The following is an 18,131-nucleotide window of genomic DNA, read 5'->3' as shown; positions in this document are numbered from 1 at the left end:
AGGAAGTGGCGCATGGGAGCCAGGCTTCTGCCTGGCACACCTGAGGATGCTGGCTGGCTTCCTTCTAGCCTCCTTACTGTCGCTGTCTGGCTCCCTGCAGCTCTCGTGGGGAGGAACCCCGGGCCTCCCACTCCTCACCCCTCACCCCTCACCCCCAGCCTCCCTCATCAATTGCAGACCTTTTTGACTCCACCCTTCTGGCTGAATCATGCATTTCTTCTCCCCAAAGGGCCCCAGCTGGGGTTTCTGCCAGACAATCTGAAAATCCGTGCAGATAAGTGCAGGGGACTTTCCCACAAAAAATGGGAAAATGGCCCAGAAATTAAAGAACTTGCCTCCCTTCTTCACCCTCCCCCATCCCTCTCCATTTTGCAAAATGCCTGAGCTCAGCCAAAGAGGACATGGCTCTTAGGAAGGGAAAGCAGGGGACTGCTTGCAACTTCCATGGCCCATTTTGTTCTCAGTTGGGCCAATGAGCTGAGCATCCTTTCCTGGACCCCAGGAACCTGCAGCAGAGGTTGAGGATGTGGGCTGGTGAAGGACTGGTATTCATTCTTAAAAGACTTTAGCGTTTGTCCCCTTTATCTCTGCTCATGGGGGCTTTGGGCCATGCAGTCATCTCCAGACAGGACTATCTGCATCCCTGCTGGTCATGTCTCATTCCCACAGGAAGCCAGAGTTCTCGTTCTGAAATGTAAATGTGTTACAACTCCTCTGGGTCCCCCTCTTTAAAACCAGTCAATGACTCCTTACTGCTTTGGGGGAATTGCCATTTTCACACTCCAAAGCCTTCTCTGGTCTTCCCACTTACCCTCTAGTTTTTCACTTTTGTCATTGCCCAGGCCACCCCAGCCGGCCTTCAATTCCCCGTGGCCACACACCCTCCCACCGCAGGACCTTTGCGTATGCTGTTCTGGAGTGCTGTTCTTTGTCTGTTACCTGACAACTCTTGCTTATCCTCATACTTCAGTCCCCGCATCTCCAAGCCCAGCTCAATCCCAGTCAGAGTACCCCCTCATAGCTCTGCTGACTTCCCTATCACAGCAGAGTCATGGTGCATGGTACGTTTGTCTTTGTGGCTATTTGGTTAATGTCTGTCTCCTCCATGAGAGTGGGGAGCTTGTCTGATTTCACTTACCCCTGTATCCTCCTCAGCGCCTAATACCCTGCTTGGCACAGGGCAAGTGTCCACAGTATTTGTAGAGTGGGGGAAGCAACAGCTGAATTTTCCTGGTGCCAAACTCCTATGGCCCAGGACCTCTCGGTGGAAGTCTCAAAGGTTCAGAGAAACTTGTGATTGATTTGAGGCCTCTGGATGGTTCAGTCCATTTGTAAACATGGGAAAGACACAGATGTGCGTTCTCAGAAAGTGTGTGTGTGTGTGTGTGTGTGTGTGTGTGTGTGTGTGTGCACGTGCACACATGCCTGTGTTCAAATCCAATGTAATTATGTGCAGATATAATCCCATGGCCCAAACTGCTGTCAGCACAGAAGTCCCTTCTACCTCTGAAGCCCATGCTGTCCTTCATAAGACAAGTCCTCAAATACTAACATCAGTTTCCTTTAAAAATTATCCTTCAGCCTGTCCTGGTCTTCAGCTTTGTCAACAACCTCATGTTCCTGGCTATGTGTCTGTCTGTCCTTTCAGATTTCATATATGCCCTTTCCCAGCTGTGGCTCTGTCTGAGGCTGCCATATTGGGTCTATCAACCAACACCCCCAATCTCTTTTGTGTCAGATCTTATCTGACTGTGCTCAGCTGAATTTTCATTTGCTATAATAAACTCTATGATATATTCTCTCATATCTTGTGAGATGTGAGAGCCAATTGCCTCTAAGTTGTCCCAGGAGATTATGAAAAATGCAGATTCTGGGCTTCATCCCAGACCTACTAAAACCAAGCCCCCAAGTAAAGGGTTCAGGAATAACATTTTAAGCAAACTTCTCTTGAAATAGGATGCACAGTTAAAATTACAAACCCCAGTTCTGAAAAAAATGGACAACCAGCTAGTAGAAGTGGGACCCCTTGCACATTCTAATGCTTTTAAACCCCAAGTGGATTTATCTAAAAAAGGGTGGAATTCTCAATAGGGTTCGTGCTGGGGAGGACAGAAGTGTTGTTGTTGTTTTTTTCTTTGACAAGAGAATGCTGTTTAGCATGTAATAGAACGTTCCTTTCCTGGGGCTTTAGTAATATAATTTCTGGAGCTACTAGGGTTTCCAAAAATGCCTCAGAAACTGAGGAACTGAGCTAGCTCCAAATTCACTGGCCAGTTGCTCAAACATACTATGCATTTCTTTGTGTTCAGTAGTATTTGTTGAGTGCCTACTTGTGCCTGATACTGGGAATACTTTGGTGAAGAAAACAGACCAACACCCTGTCCTCATAAACTTACTTTCTCATGGGAAAGGACTAAGCTCACAGGAACACAGAAGAAAGGAGACAACAGCAGCTGGTGAGTGATGTTCTCTCTCTTTTGAAGGGACAATATGCAGCGAGATGTGGGCTGGAGACATAACAGATAAAGATGACCCATGAGGGGGTCATAAAGGTGATACCCAAGGGTTGAGGATGGATGGAGGATATGGAGACTCTGAAGGTATTTAGGAACAGTGTCAAGATCTGATTGGATCTTGGGTTAGCCTAGTGGGGGCCAGGACCCATGTAGTAGACTGAGAGCCTATAGACAGATAGTAGCTATAGGTTGGGTATATGGGAAGAAGAAGAGGGAAGTGAATATGAAGGTGAGGAAATATGAGCCTGATAATTTGGAAAGTGAGCTATAATGCTGGGTATACAGAGAGTTGAAGTTTCAGTGTGGGTCCAGGCAACCTAGACAGGGCTGGGAAGCCTCTGAGCAGAGAATTTATAGGTTTGGCTCATCCCTATGTGATTCCATGTCTCTGAACATGGGGCACTGGCCCTTCTCCTGAAAAATGGGACATGACAGAGTGGAGGGCCGGCTTCAGTGCTCCCCAGAGACACAAGTGAACCCTGTGTACTGAGCACCTGACCAGGGCAAGGGATATAACGTGCAGACTCACATATATACATGCACACACACACATACACGTACACACTCACACACATGCACATGGTCACCCTCCTTCCCTTGTTACACCAAGATTGTTCAGTGTTGCGTGGGGGTGAGGTGTGTGCTCCAAAGGCTGTGGGGGAGGGTGTCGGTTGTGGCGTCTGAAGCATAGTGGTTAAAAGAGGGGAGAAGATGGGCTGCTTTCTGCCGTCTGAGCCAAAGATCGGCAACAGTCTTGTGCCACTGGTTCAGCTCTCCACGTCTCCCAGTCCGCAACTGAACTTTTCAGAGTGAGGTGGTAATAATAGTATCAACGAAGGCAAGAGCTCTTCAAATAGCACCCAGTTGGCGTTGGTCCTCCTGCAGAATGGAAAACACATTTTTGAGGTCAGATTTTTTATAGTCGGGAAGTCATTTTAACCAAAGCAACTAGCCTAGGGTTGTGTCATTTTGACAGTATAGTTTCATGTTCATTATATTTTCTTAGTGTCATCTTTCCCTCCATCCTTTGATAAATATTTATCTTGTAGTGCTATGTCCCAGGAACTGTCCTAGATGCTCAGAGGGAAAGAGGACGGGCCTGGGCCCTCTTGGAGCTTATGCTCTAATGTAAGATCAGGCCTGGCCAGCACAGAGGTTTTGCAGGGACCAAAAGGGCTGGGAGTCCATACTGAACTTTCTGGACGTGCAGCCTTTCCTCCACTCATGCATAAGAGGCTGCTGGGCTGTTGCCACCGGCACCTGGACAGAATGAAGTCATGAGTGTGCAGACAGCTGGGCCCCACACTGTCTGTTCCCAAAGACCAGATGCTGCTGCTTCCTGCACCCTCCTTCTCCCCTTAGGATACTTCTCCCTGCTTCCTGCACTGGGATTCCCAGTACTCCACAGGATAGACGGGAGGAAGCTCCACTTCCGGGTGTGCCCAACTTCCTGGGGAGACATTGATGCAATCCCACGGGTCTGGGTCTGCGTGTAAGGCAGTGCTCGCCCTAGCTCCACTTCCTGTCCCCTGCTCCTTCAGCACCTGCCTTCCAGTCTGCCCAGCCTGGGAGCTCTGGTCAGCCAACTCCATTCATTGCTGCCTCCAGCCCTGTGCTGAGCAGCTCGCTGGGCACTGGGGACACAGAAACAGAAACAGAGGAACCAACATACCCAGTATGCATAGAACAGACACATGGTCGCTTGATGGAGTTAGAGCAGGGGCCTAGAAGGCCGGAGCTGGGGACACCAAACCCTGGAGGAGATGTGCCCAAACTTAAACTGATTCCATCTTCTCCTTAAGGGAGGTCCCCAGTACAGGCCCACCACAGTATCCCAGAGCCTAGTACAGAGCCTGGTAGCTGCTGGCTTAATTTTTGTTGAATAAATGACCAACTATAGCCAAGCACTAAACATGGGGGGAGGTATTGCCTCTCTAGTGCCCTAGCTTATGTGGTCAAGCTATAGTTTCCCCTCCTCTTCCACTGCTTCAGGGCTGGAGGATCACGTTATTAGTGACTGCTGATTGGCAGAGCAGATTACTCTCAAGGGGGGGTGGACAGTGGAGCTAAAGCAGGTGAAGCTTCAGGGCCCCCACTGGGCACTTCCAAGGCTAGGTGTTCTTTGCTAGGGGTGCAGGTTGTCTAAGCCTGTGTCAGCTCCACCCCCCAGCCTTAGAGCTCCCCTGGGAGGTGCCATTGGGAGTGTGAACCCCATTTTAAAAGCCCATGGAGTACTAAGCTGCAGAATTTACCATTACCCTGCTCCGTGGATACCTGTCCAGCAGGTAGGGGTGATGGTGATGAATGGGTTGAGCTGGGCCAGGTGCCCAGGCATGACCCCTAGGCATAAAGCATCAGGTAAGCAAGAAATTTGGGGGAAAGATGAGCAAGAAACCTAAGGGGAAGTTTTATGTGTGATATTACGGTAAAAAGCTACGAAGCCGACTTTTCCAAATGATCAACAGCACAAAACACATTTTGATAACCTATGTCAGAGGGAGAACTGAATTATCTTTCTTTCCTCTCTTTAGACACAGATTTTATAGAATCCTTTTTACGTAAGGAGGTAATCAAAGAGGGTGCAGTCAGAAATGCTAAAATACCAGGGGAAAAAAGTATCCCCATCCTTGAGGAGTGGAAGGTTGCCAATTATTAGCAGTAATAAAAATGTTATGGTATTCTTACAGATCTGGTGATGTTTATGTTATTTGCCATATTTTTAAATTTCTCATTTGTGATTTCTAATTCTTAAAAAAATAACTTTTATGCCTGATTTTATATTTGTATTTCCTGTGTTTTTTTCTTGGAGGGTCTCCCACAGTCCAAATTGTGTAAGATTCAGGATTAGCACAACGCAGATATGTCTGTATAGTTCTTGACATATGTTCATTATCATTGTTATAGTCATTGTCTGTTCTTTAAATGTAGGTGTTTAATAAACACCCTCGAACCTACCACCCAATACCAGGAAATAGAGGACTGGTGAATTATTTCTCCCATCCCATTTTTCTGCCTCCCCCTGCTGAGATAATCAGTGTTCTGAAATTTGTATTCATGGTTTTCTTATTTTAAAAATGTATTTACCCAATATGTGTGTTTAGCTTTAGTGTGGCTTTTTTTTTTAAGCTTTATTAAAGTGCTGTTTGTGTATTTGTGTTTGTGTCTGTGGATTGAAGAGTCAATAGAGTAAAGAGGTTCAGTTCTCCCCAAATTAATGTAGAGTTTTAATGCAATTCCTACCAAAAGCTCAGATAGGTACTTTGTAGATGTAGACAAAATGACTATAAAATTCATATAGAAAGACAAAAGAACAAGAAAAGCTTAAATAATTTTAAAAAGAAAACTAAGGGGCACCTGGGTGACTCAGTCCTCTAAGCGTCCAACTCTTGATCTCAGCTCAGATCTTGATCTCAGGGTCATGAGTTCAAGCCCCATATTGGGCTCCACGCTGAGTATGAAGCCTACATAAAAAGAAGAAGAAGAAAAAGAAGAAGAAGAATAAAGAAGGGAAAATAAATTGGGAGAAACCAGTCTATACAACGTCAAGACTTACTAAGTAGCCACAGCAATCAGGATCCTGTGGTATTGGTACAGGGTTAGACACTTAAATCAATAACACAGATAGGGGGCGCCTGGGTGGTTCAGTGGGTTAAAGCCTCTACCTTCAGTTCAGGTCATGATCCCAGGGTCCTGGGATCGAGCTCCACATGGAGCCCCACGTTGGGCTCACTGTTCAGCAGGGAGCCTGCTTCCCCCCACCCCTCCAGCCCCGCCTGCCTCTCTGCCTAATTGTGATCTCTCTCTGTCAAATAAATAAATAAAATCTTAAAAAAAAAAAAAAAAAAACAAAGACAGATAGAAAGCTCAGAAATAGACCCACGCAATGTATCTAACATATTTTTCACAAAGGTGCAAAAGCAATTCAACAGAAAAAAGTGGCTTTTTCAACAAACGGCACTGGTATAATTGTACAACCGTAGGCAGAAAAATAAACCTGATCCAAATCTCACACCTTGTACAAAATTAATCCAAAATGAATGAGAGACTTTAATATAAAGCACAAAACTATAAAACTTTCAGAAAAAAAACAGAGAGGAAAAAATCTTTGTGATGTAAGGCTAGACAGAATTCTTAGACGTGACACCAAGGGAACAAGCCATAAAAGGAAAAATTTGTAAGTTGAGCCTCATCAAAATTAAAAATTTTTATTCTGAAAAATACCTTGTTACACCCTGTGGATAGAAAACAAGCTACAGACAGAAGGAAAATATTTGCAAACTGCATAACTGACAAAGGGCTAGTATTTAGAATATCTAATGAGTTCCCAAAACTCAACAGTAAAAAATTCAAACAATCCAATTAGGAAAGGAGTGAGAGATGTGCCCAGACATTTCACCGGAAGGATATGCTGATGATAAATAAGCATGCAAAGAGATGTTCATCATGATTAGCCATTAAGGGAAAGCAAATTGAAATTTATGATGAGATGTCACAGGGCTCAGGATGGCTTAATTAAAAAATAATGTCAGTGAGCAGAGACTAGGTCACTCTCATTGCTGGTGGGGATAGAGGAAGGTACAGCTACTGGGGAAAGCAGTTCGGCAATTTCTTTAAAGGCCAAACATGCAACTACCATAGGACCCAGCAATCACACCTCCTGGCCAGAGAAATGAAGACTTTTATGTTTCCATAGAAACCTGCACATGAACCTTAAGAAGAGTTTTATTTGTAATAGCCCAAACCTAGAACCAGCAGAGACACCCTTTGACAGGTGAATGGTTAAGCAAACGGTGCTATGTCCATACCCTGGCGTGCTACCCAGCAATAAAAGGAAATGGGCTACTGATGTGAACAGACACTGTGTGTAATGTCCAGAAATTGAGCTGAGTGAGAAAAGCCAATCCCCAAAGGTTATTTGCTGTAAGATTGCATTTCTATGACATCCTTTAAATGACAAAATTATGGAAAGAGAGAACTTGAGGCTCTCCAGTGGTTGCCAGAGTTAAGGAGGAGATGGGGACAGGAAAGAGGAGTATGTGGCTGTCAAGGACACCATGGGAGATCCTTATGGGAATGATCTGTCTTTAGATTGTATCAATGTCAGTATCCTGGTTGTGATACTGTATCAATGTCAGTATACCGGTTATGATACTGTCGAATGGTTTTAGAAAGTGTTACGTGGGGGAAACTGGGTACACTGGTTCTCACAATAACAAATGAATCTGCAATTAGTCTACATGTCTTGCAGTTTTCTGGGGTCAGGGGAAAAGAAGTATTGGTCAAAGCAATTAGAAAAGTTAAAGGTGCCCTATAGATTTCACAGTTGCCATAGCTGTAGATGTTGACCATGACTGCCTCTGGTACTTGCTAAATACTGTGGATCTCAAAGGCTCTGGTGTAAAGGAACCAACCCTTGGCATCAAGACAAAAGACCTGGATTCAAATCTCAACTTTACCGCTTACTAAGCCCTTGACTTCTGGCAGGTCATTTGTGGCTCAGTCCTTCACTCTGCCCTGATCCTCCTCACTCCCTGTGCTTCAGATAGGGCTAACCTGTCCTTGCTGGACAGAAGTGGGCACATAGCTGAGGTCTGGAGGTTCAAGGACTCATCACCAGAGCCAAAATGATTGCTTGTGGTGTAAGGCTGTGACCAAGGCAGGACGTATCAGTCTTCCTTACACCTTCTTTTTCTTTCTTTTTTTTTCCTAAGAGCTATGAAAAAGGGTACTTTCTTTCCTCTGGGACCATGACTCTAAGAATGACACAGGAAGTGCACATGGGAGAAGCAATAACCTGATATTGTTAGGGTTCCTAGATCCAGCCAGACCTGAAGCCAGGTGCAATAAATATCTTTTTTTACTTACGCTAATTGGAATGAGGTTTCTATCACTGGCACTTGAAAAAGGACCATGACTGTCATTTCACTTAGCTATTTGGAGCCTGTTTTATTATCTATGTATAGATAAATATATTTATTTATCTATTATACAAGTAGATGTAATAATAATAATAAAATCTCACCAATGTACTTAAAGAGATCATGTACATAAGTCATTGTCCCCCTTCTCTATCCTTAACCAGTTGATTAACTTGGATAGAGTCCTAGAGAAATTTAAAACAGAATATGCTAAAAGGTCATAATTAAAGGGGACTTAGAGGTCATCCAGAACAACCATTTCAAACTTGAATTTTTTTTAGCCCTCCCTTTTGATTTTGTAGGTCTTGCTTGTTTGTTTGTTTGTTTGTTTTACAATGAGGATGATATAACCACTTTTTATTTATTTATTTTTTTAGCACATGGTCTGGTTGGGAGGATAAAATGGCGTGGTACGTATCAAAGCATTTTGCACAAAATGGAAGAAAATTATTATTATCTTACAAGGAGCTTGTGGCCTGGCAACAGAGATAAGGAATACTTCAAGCATCTTCTAGGTAGAGCTTCTGAGAACAGAGTGTACACGAGAATAACCTGAGGAGTAGGGTGTGCCGATCTCTTCCTCCTTACGAACCCCGGGTCATTCTGGTGTCCTGGTCTGAGAATCTTTGTGCCAGTGACTAGAGAAGAGGATGAGAGCATGATGAAAGGGAACATTTAAGTGCTTGCTGCTGATCACCAGAGAAGAGGTCTGTAAGAAAGTGCAGAAGATAGAGCTCATCTGAAGCCAGGATGGGCTCCTGGAAGCAGGGCTTCAGAGGCTTCTCCCAGAAGCAGACTCCAAACCAAAGAGTCAGTGCCATGGTCCGGTCAAGAGTGTGCTCCCATGGAGAACTGTTAAGGCAGTGGACCAGGGGAAGAGACAAAGTTGGCTCAGTTGCAGGTGGAAACCTGGTGCCAGGGGGGCTCTGAAGTGTGAATTACATTTCCGTCTTCCCAGACAACCAGTCATTGGCTGTGGGCTGGAGGGTGGGGATCCACTTGGCCCCTTCCAGCTGCTCCTGTGGGGAGGCTGTTCCAGGGTCCAAGAGCAACTCACTGAAGGTCATGGGTGCCAGCCAATAGCAGGGAGAAGCTGGAGAAACTGGGAGAATCTGGGTGGGGCATTGGCTGTGGCCATCACTGAGCCCTGGAACAGCACCTTGACGCTGGATGCAGGACCGAGGGAGGAGGAGAAGGAGGACATGTCAGAATCCTGCACTGAAAGCACCACGGGATGGATTCAGTGTGGCCAGAGCTGCCACTCTTGGTTCTTATTTCTTGAAGAATCCAGAGCATTTGGGAATGTGACCCACCTTCCCTCCGCCCCTCCTTCTCAGCCCCCCAACAAACTTTAAAATGAATTATTTTTAGCTGTGCTCATTTGCTGTCTGTCTCTCCAGACAGGATTGCATAAGAAGGAGCTGTTTTCTTCCCCGTGGGATCACAAGGGGATGGTTAAATTGCACACGGATGGTAAAGCCATTTACACATGGAGAAGCAGCCGGTGTGGCTTAAAGGCTTGGCAGGTCCCGAGCCTCTCGGCACATAAAGGGAAACCTGACGAATGCCAGGGAGGCAAGGTGACTTCATACAGATACTGATTTACTGCAGAGAAGACTACGCACACCCTCCCACTGCCCCTGCCTTTTCAGGTTTTTGGAATCAGAACATTTTACAACTGGAGCCTTTGCAAGTAGATCCTCTGGCTTGAACTGGTCATTATAAAGATGAAAAGCTGAGGCCTCGAAGTGGGGAAGAGAAAGGGACTCATACCTAATGAGAGCCATGACTTGGCCCAGGCACCATGTTGGACACCTTTCCAGATTGTTCCATTTTAGCTCCACAGTGGCACTGTGGGGTAGAATTATGAACACCACGCAAGGATACAAGCTCAGGGAGGTAACAGAAATTTTCCCAAACCTTACAGCTCTGCAGGGAGCTGAAATTTGAACCCAGGCCCATCTCTGTTTTTCTTTGTCTTCAGGGTAAGTTGGAGAATGATTTTCTAGCCAGCTACAAAAGAACCTGTGTCTGCAGCTTCTAACTCAAGTGCCACAGGGCAGGGTACCATCCCTTCTCTTTACTTCCATATCCCACTACCTAGAACAGGGCCTGTAGGTGCTCAGTAAAAATCCATTGGATGAGTGAGTGGAAGCGAGAAAGACTTTAATGCACGCCTTCTTCATAGAGCTACTTGCTTCCTGAAAGGAAATAGCACCATCCCTTGGGGTGCTCATGCTAGAGTTGATAGGATGAGATGTATACATGGAAAATGCTGGAAAGGGGGTCTAGGTGACAGAGACACATAGGAGCTAGTGTTGTGCAGAAGAGGCTGGGTTCAGGGCAGCTTTGGGGGAAGGGATGTGTATTTCACCACTGCCCGACCGCCTCCAGCCCCACCTATGCTATGGCCTCGAGGAGCTAGTCCTCATGCTTTTCCAACCAGGGCTTGGTCTGAAATAGGCTCCTTCAGTGTCCACAGTCCCACCAGCTGTCATGGATCAGTCTGAGTACCATCTCCTACAGGACACCCCTGCTGATCCCTTTGGCTGAAAGGGGTTTCTCCCACCCCTGAGTTCCCATTAGCACCTGACCGGTGCCTCTCTTGTAGCATGAGACTTCTCTCCTTTACTGATCCCTAAGATGAGCGTCAGGGTCGCCACTGTAGTTCCAAACACTTGACAAAGAAACTGCACACACTGAAGCTCCCTGAGTGTGTGACAAGTGTCAAATAGATATGGAGGTGGGTACTGGACAACAGGGGTGCCTGATGGCTTCAGAGCAGGCACTTGTCTCCCCGATGTGATTCAGGGAGTCAAGGATCCAGCTCCCTTGACTCCAACATTCCTCAGCGTGGTGCTGCCCCTCACCTGGAAACATACACTGCTTTGAATTACAGTCCAGGGGGCGCGTGGGTGGCTCAGTCAGTTACCAGTCCCACTGTCAGTTTCAGTTTCAGCTCAGGTCATGATCTCAGGGTGGTGGGATCGAGCGGGGCATGGGGCTCCATGCTCAGTATGGAGCCTACTTGAGATTCTTTCTCCTTCCTCTACCCCTCCTCCTACTTGCACATGCACTCGTGCTCTCTACGTAAATAGATAAATAAGTAATCTTTTTAAAAAACAGAGCTTTTAATTAAGGTAGAGGTAGGAGACCTCTATTTACTGCCTCCTCCACAGCTTGCCTCTACCCCCACCAGCTAAATAAAGCCATTAGCTTAATTTCAACTCACGTATGGAGCAAGTAGCAACAAGTGAGGTCCCTGTTTGGTACCTATAGTTACAAAAAGGCATCTGACTATAATCACTGTTGGTATAATAGCCTAGAGAGGTGGTTTTCAAACTGCGTTCTGAGTCACCCTCAGGTTTCCATAAACAACTTGATTTTTATCTCTCATTGGTTTTATGTTTCTCTCATTCAATTTCTTTGAATGAGTCTCCCAATAAGAAGTTTATAGATCTGTTAGATGGGAACATCACACCCTGGGCCCCACCTGCCTGTCTCTGTCTGGCTATCTGGGTTCTTCTGTCACCAAGTGTGTCTGGACCCGCAGAGCACACAGTAATCTGCCTCAAAGGCCACACTTCCAGATCGTAGGCTCCTGGAGGAGAGGCACTGTGCCTTGCTCATTGTGCATTCCCCCAGCAACCGACACAGGGCCTGCACCCAGAAGGTGGTGATTAAGTGTTTCTTCTTTAGTTCTTCACTCAAGAGGGGGAAAAAATGGATAGATTCAATGATTGGAAGTCTTGGAGCATTTGGCAAAATTATTGATGAACCTTGGATGGAACACTATGGAGAAATGGCTATGGGAATATGGGAAAACCAAGTAAACGGCGGGAGGCGGTCAGGAAGAAAGTCATTATTAAATTAATCCTGCCCCTGGCTGAGCTCTGCCCCCACATCCTGCCATGTGAGTTCATGTGTGGGTGGACAAGCAGCCTTCATGTCCGTGTTCCATCTGCAGCCCTCCAGAAAGCATCCAGGTCTTGGCTGCCCCCAGGGGCTAGGGTCGTGTGCGCAGCAGTGTGGATCCTCCTTGAAGAGAGAGCTCCGGAGAAGACTGCCTGAAAATGGGCATGGTGCCATTGAACCAGAGAATGCGGCGCTCCGAGAAATCCAAAACACGGTCTAGAGGGAGGCAGTCAGAGGGAAGCCAACTTGAAGCCCACAGCAGGCACCCCCGGGCTGGGGCCTCAGGGATGAACTCCAGGGGGAAACAGCTAGATGCCAAAGGAAGTAAACGCAGTCACTACCTCACCCATCAGGAACAATTTCTAGGGGCACCTGGGTGGCTCAGTGGGTTAAAGCCTCTGCCTTCGGCTCAGGTCATGATCCTAGGGTCCTGGGATCGAGCCCCGCATCGGGCTGTCTGCTCCTCGGAGAGCCTGCTTCCTCCTCTCTCTCTCTGCCTGCCTCTCTGCCTACTTGTGATCTCTGTCTGTCAAATAAATAAAAATCTTAAAAAAAAAAAAAAAGGAACAATTTCTACAGAGGGGTCATATTGGGAACACTGCCTACGGACTTGACTAAAAAACTGTGCTTTTGAAAATGTGGGAGCAAGGAAATGGGAGAGTCACAGGTGAAAGTGTTAAATCTCCAGCTCCCTCGATAGGAAGCCAAGAGATTCTGTCGAAAACAAATAAGAAATCAAGAAGTTGCATGATAAGCCCACGTCTATATCCCTTTAAAAATCTGATGGTCAAAACCTGAAGAGCTATAAGGATGAAAAGCTGGTGCCCGAGGGAGAGCAGCCCAGGGTAGGGGCAGAGGGCCGCTGTGTTTGGGGTCTTGTGCTACTTTATATGTGTGTGTGGGGGAGGTGGGTACCTTAATTAAATAAACACTGAAAAATTAAAGGAGGGGCTTTGGTAGCCCTGGGGAGGTGGGACACACATGATGAGACTCAAAGCAGAGAGGCTAGGGGAGGCCAGGCCAGGGGGGGGCGGCGTGCAGGCCAGGGCCTGTGGGGGAAGCTTTCCAGGGGAGGGGCACCAAGGCAGGGCCCGAGTAAGGAGCTGTAGGTCTGGGTCCCCAGAAGAGCCAGTGTTGGGGATCAAGGGGTCAGCTGAGGACAGAAACAGCATGGGGCAGGCAAGGCAGGCGTCCCGGGCTGGCCTGGGAGTGAGGCATGGGGTGTGGAAGAGTTCAGCCTTGCCCTGGCTGCGGCCGCAGCAGTGACCGGCGAGCCCCTCCGTCTCCCCCCCTGGTTGTCCAGCCGGCATCTTCGCCACAGCTTGGGAGGGGGCCCGGTGTTCCTATGGCCAGGGAGGGTTGGGGGGAAAAAGAATCCGGGGAAAGGAGAAGGAAAATGATGAAATCGAATCTGGCCCTGAAATAAAAATAGCCAATAGTTGAGATTTTTAAGAAAAAGGAAAAACAAAAACAGCATTTGGTACATGAGTCACCCCAAGTTCTCCCAATTACCAGCTTTTAGCTTCCAAAGAAAGCTTCCGACCAATGAGCCTCGGAATGTGGGTGGCGGTGAGGACGGGAGATCCAACCCTTCCTGCCAACCTCACGTTTGGCTCTTTGCAGTGGAAGCCGTCAGCCTGACTGTCTGGAGCCGAATGTCTCCCCTGGCTGCTGGGTGCCAGAGAAAGACCAGTGGCCTGGGCGCCGGGGGCCTGGTGCAACTTGTGTTCCTCCCGAGGCCTCAGTTTCCCCCCTGTCCCAGCAAGGAGGCTGGGCTGAATGACTTGAAGGCCCATCTGGTTTCCTCGCCACCTGCCATGCTCCAGGTGAGGTGGGAGCCACAGGCTGTACCCCTGGTGCTCAGACCATGCCAGTGTATTTCCGGGGCTTATCGTCTCGTCCACGGACTGTGAAACAACCCCAATCCCTGGCAGGGGGCTCCCATGCGGAAGACGGGGTGCCACTTTGGGGGGAAACCCATCCCCGCTCTGAGGCTGGAGGAGGAAGAGAGTGCAATGTGTGGACCCACTTGGGCTGGCCACGGAGGCTTCTTGACGTGGTTTCAAGTTGGAGAGTCAGATGGCAGACTGCTCTCTCAGGCCGGTTCAAGAAAGGGAAACAGGGGCAAAGCAGAGGACCCGATGACTTCCACGGAACTCCCTGCCCGGTGCCTGACTTCCGGGCAAGCTCAGTGGTCCCCTTTCTTCCCCTTCTGGGTCTGTACCCCTTGCAGCATCAGCACATGCTCCTCCTCTATGAAGCAGGGCCTTCCTCATTTCCAAGGGTGATATATGCATGCGTGGGGGGCTGGTGGGAAGAGAGAAGCTAAGTAGTGTGGGGAGGGGGTGGCTCTCATTTCCGTCTGCAGGGCTGAGTGCTAGAGGAGGGGTGGCGATGTTCTGGACCCTTGGTCAGTCTGGTGGCTGCGGGCTACGCTGGGTGAGAGGCTCTGGCTGAGCTCGGTTTACCAAATATGCTAAGTTTACCTGGACGAGGACCTCATGGCCCCGGGCCTGCAGCACGCTATCCTACAGACCCCTATGTGCTGCTTCTGGCCTTTGCTGACGAGACACTCCTCTCGCCCACAGCCGCTGCCTCTAACTAGAGCAGTCACCTTGCGTGCAGGGAATGGACAGCCCCTCACAGGGTTTCATGAGCAGATCTTGTGGAAGGGGCGACTTCTGGAGATGTGTGCAGGGGGAGTGGAGCTCACGGAGGATGGGGCAGCTGCAGGGGCTCCTGCCGAAGGCTTGTTCCACTGGAGATGAGGCTGTCAGGGCACAGAGCAGCAGAGAGAAAGGTGGAGGGGGGATCTGGAGGGCAAAGGCTAGCACAGGGGACATTTCTGGGCCTCAGCTCCCTCATTTGTAAAATGGTGGTGATAACACCTGTGCCATAGGGCTGTTGTCAGGATTCAAGATCCAGTGTCTGGATCTTGATCTGTGGCTTAGAACAGGGCCCGGCACAGAGTACATGATGTGAAGTGTTTGCTGTTAGCCTTGTCTGTACCACACTCCTACCAAATGGGTTCCCGTCCTCTAGGCACCCAAATTTCCTTTCCCCCTTTCACCCAAATCTGTCACCCTGTAGTACTCACACTAGGGGGTACACAGGTGGTAGGCCTGTGCACTCACCTTGGTCTGGGGGCATTTGCCTGTTAATAGAACATACTGCCTTCACCTGCGTGTATGCCTCTAACTCAGAACCCCCGGTCTTCTGTAGCTGATGTGATCGCCAATGTGTGGCCTCCCTGTCTATCCTACACTGAATAATAACAACCAGCAGGGAGAAAGAGAAAAGGGATTGGGTGAAGGCAGAGTTCCTGCGGCCCCCGCCCAGGGAATGAGCTAGGAGCATCTGACAGGAGGAGGTCAAGCTCCACAGGTTGGACCCTTGCTAGTTCCCGGAAAGCCAGCCTGGACCCTGAGCTGGCAGAGTCCTCTGAATGAGGCCCTTGCCTTCGAAGCTGGGGAGAGCACCTGCAGCAGCCAGAGAGAGGGGCCCAGAGAGCGGGGACCTAGCCTTATCACCTAGGAGACCGATGGTGAGGCCAGGATTTAAGCCAAGAGTCCTGATCCCAAGGCCAAGGTCCTTCCTTCACCCTGCACCATCCACTCTCAAAGTACACACCCTTGAGTGGACAGAGATGTCCCTGGGCAGTCGCCTGAACTCATCAGTTGGCCCGGAGCTCGGCCTTTCAGCCAGAGGGGAATGTGTGACTCAGGAGAGGCTCCAAGTGTGACTCAGGCTGAGAGTGTGGACTCTTCGGGGTACTGAAACCTTTCCTATTCTTAAGTGCCATCCATGGTGGGGACCCTCTGGCCTGGGCATGTGGCCTTGGCAATGACTCCCGGCTCCCACGTACAGAGATGCCCTCCAAATGGGGCCACTGTGGATCTCAGAACACTCCTTCCCCTCCCTCCGGACCCTGGGTCACATGCTCTGGGACAGCATGAGCGGAGTGTTTATACAGTGTTTGCTCACAATAGCAACAAGCCCCTTCTTCCTTCTGTAACCCTTTGATCATAAAATGCAGTCACACTAGGAGGGGCTATAAAGTAGTTTGGCAGCAGAAAGCATCCAGAAAACAAGCCGAGGCCCCTGAAAGCTCTGGAAAACAAGCTCAGACTCAAGAAAGCATCCCCAAAGCACCACACTCGGGCTCAAGCATGTGCACAGTCTTAGGCCTTAGACCCTTGGTGACAACGTCTGTCTTCCTCTGCCATATTGCAACGCCTGACCCAGCCTCACTCACACCCAGGTGACCCCACTTCCAAGGCTGAGAAGGGGAGGCCATGGGGGCACCGAGGATCTTGGCGACACAGGTGAAATCTCACAACATTAACTTCGAAAGCTTCATTTTGTGTGAATGTGAGTTTTCTTGCGGTCTCGGTTTTCAGCAGATTCTCACAGAGAATCTGTTAGTCAGGATAGACTGTGCAATGCTGCAGTAACAAAGAATCACAAGACCTCAGTGGCTGATGGCAACGCTGCATTTTCAAAGAGCCTTGTTAGAGTCTATCTCCTGTTCCTATTCTCCTTCCCTAACACCCAGCTGCCCATCTATGTGAAGACAAACTGAACAACAAAAGAGAATCCCAACCACACCGTTTTATCAGCTTATCCTCTGCACGGCGGGCACAGAAAGAACCGGGTGTCTTCAGAAGTGCTGTCTCATTTGATCTTGTGAAGCACAGGAGGAAACTGAGGCCCATAGCCACCCAGGTGGTTGTGTAGCCAGAAGCTGGGCTGGGGTTTAAACCCAAGCAGACCCCGGTAGCTACAGCGACCAAAGCCAACCCCACGGAACCCTCCCATCCACGATGCCACTAGTCCCAGGGTCTGTATTGGGCTCCCAAGTTTACACAACATTTTCATTCTTTCGGTGACTATTTCTGAGCCCCTCCCGTGGGCCAGGACCATTCCAGGTGTTAGGGTTCAAGCAGTGAATAAAATCAACGTGGGGCACAGGCAAGGGGAGGGAATGGATTGGGGGTGGTAAAGAGAAGGTAACTGGATCCAAGGCTGATCTGGAGACAAACCTCGTGGACGGAACAGCACCCGGGGATGCAGGCTCCGTACCCATGAGCCAGAGCTATCCTCGAGGTTTCCATAGCAAACCAAGCCACTGCGTCCGCAGTGTGGGGGATACGGCTGCCCAGAAAGAATTCTAGGGATTGTCCTTGTGCTGCTGAGCCTCAGCTAATTGGTTTTTGTTTTTGTTTTGTTTTCAGCTATGGAAACACATTCATCATTTTGTCTCCAGCAGCCTGGAATCTGCTTTAGAGAAAACGCTCCCCAAATGGTTATTGAATGAATGAGTGATGACCACCCCAGCCCCCATCTCCCCGTGGGTAAAGCCCTTCCCATTCTCTGGGCCTTGGGCTCCTCATCAGTTCACAGAGATGTTGTCTAAGGGCCCCCGACTGCTGGCATCTGGTGACTGATGTGACAGTAGCATGTCTGGGTTGGGGGAAGGCCTGCTCACCCCAATGGGGCCTTTGCGTCAGTCCCCATTGCTGGCTGCGGGGCGATATCGCCCAGAGACAACTGCTCCCACAACTGCATGCGGATGAGCCCCTGCAGCATCGCTGTGGTGTCCCCATGGTGTTGCTGTGGCGTGGTTGAGGGAGGCTAGGGGAGCCGGACTCGGGGCTCTGCAGCCAGGGCTCACAGTCAGACGGGTGTGACTCTGGAAGCAGAGACAGGAAATGTCTTTCCCCAAATACCTCTTCTGCTAGTGCCTGAAATTCCACCATTTGTGATTTATTCCATTGGGGTC

The 18,131-nt window shown here is 48.8% G+C and overlaps 1 long non-coding RNA gene across 1 annotated transcript; it reads left to right on the top strand.

Moving 5' to 3' along the window:
* The first annotated feature begins 2,351 nt into the window (after window positions 1–2,351).
* On the top strand, window positions 2,352–17,910 carry LOC309867882. The gene is made up of 4 exons (XR_014313365.1): window positions 2,352–2,456; window positions 8,812–8,844; window positions 13,973–14,175; window positions 17,584–17,910. It is a non-coding gene; the product is annotated as an uncharacterized lncRNA (long non-coding RNA).
* The last annotated feature ends 221 nt before the right edge of the window (window positions 17,911–18,131 follow it).

This window comes from Mustela nivalis (genome assembly GCF_964662115.1).
Source record: "Mustela nivalis genome assembly, chromosome: 6".
NCBI lineage: Eukaryota > Metazoa > Chordata > Mammalia > Carnivora > Mustelidae > Mustela > Mustela nivalis.
Note: the sequence above shows the minus strand (reverse complement) of the source record. Positions and strands in the feature narration are given on the sequence as shown.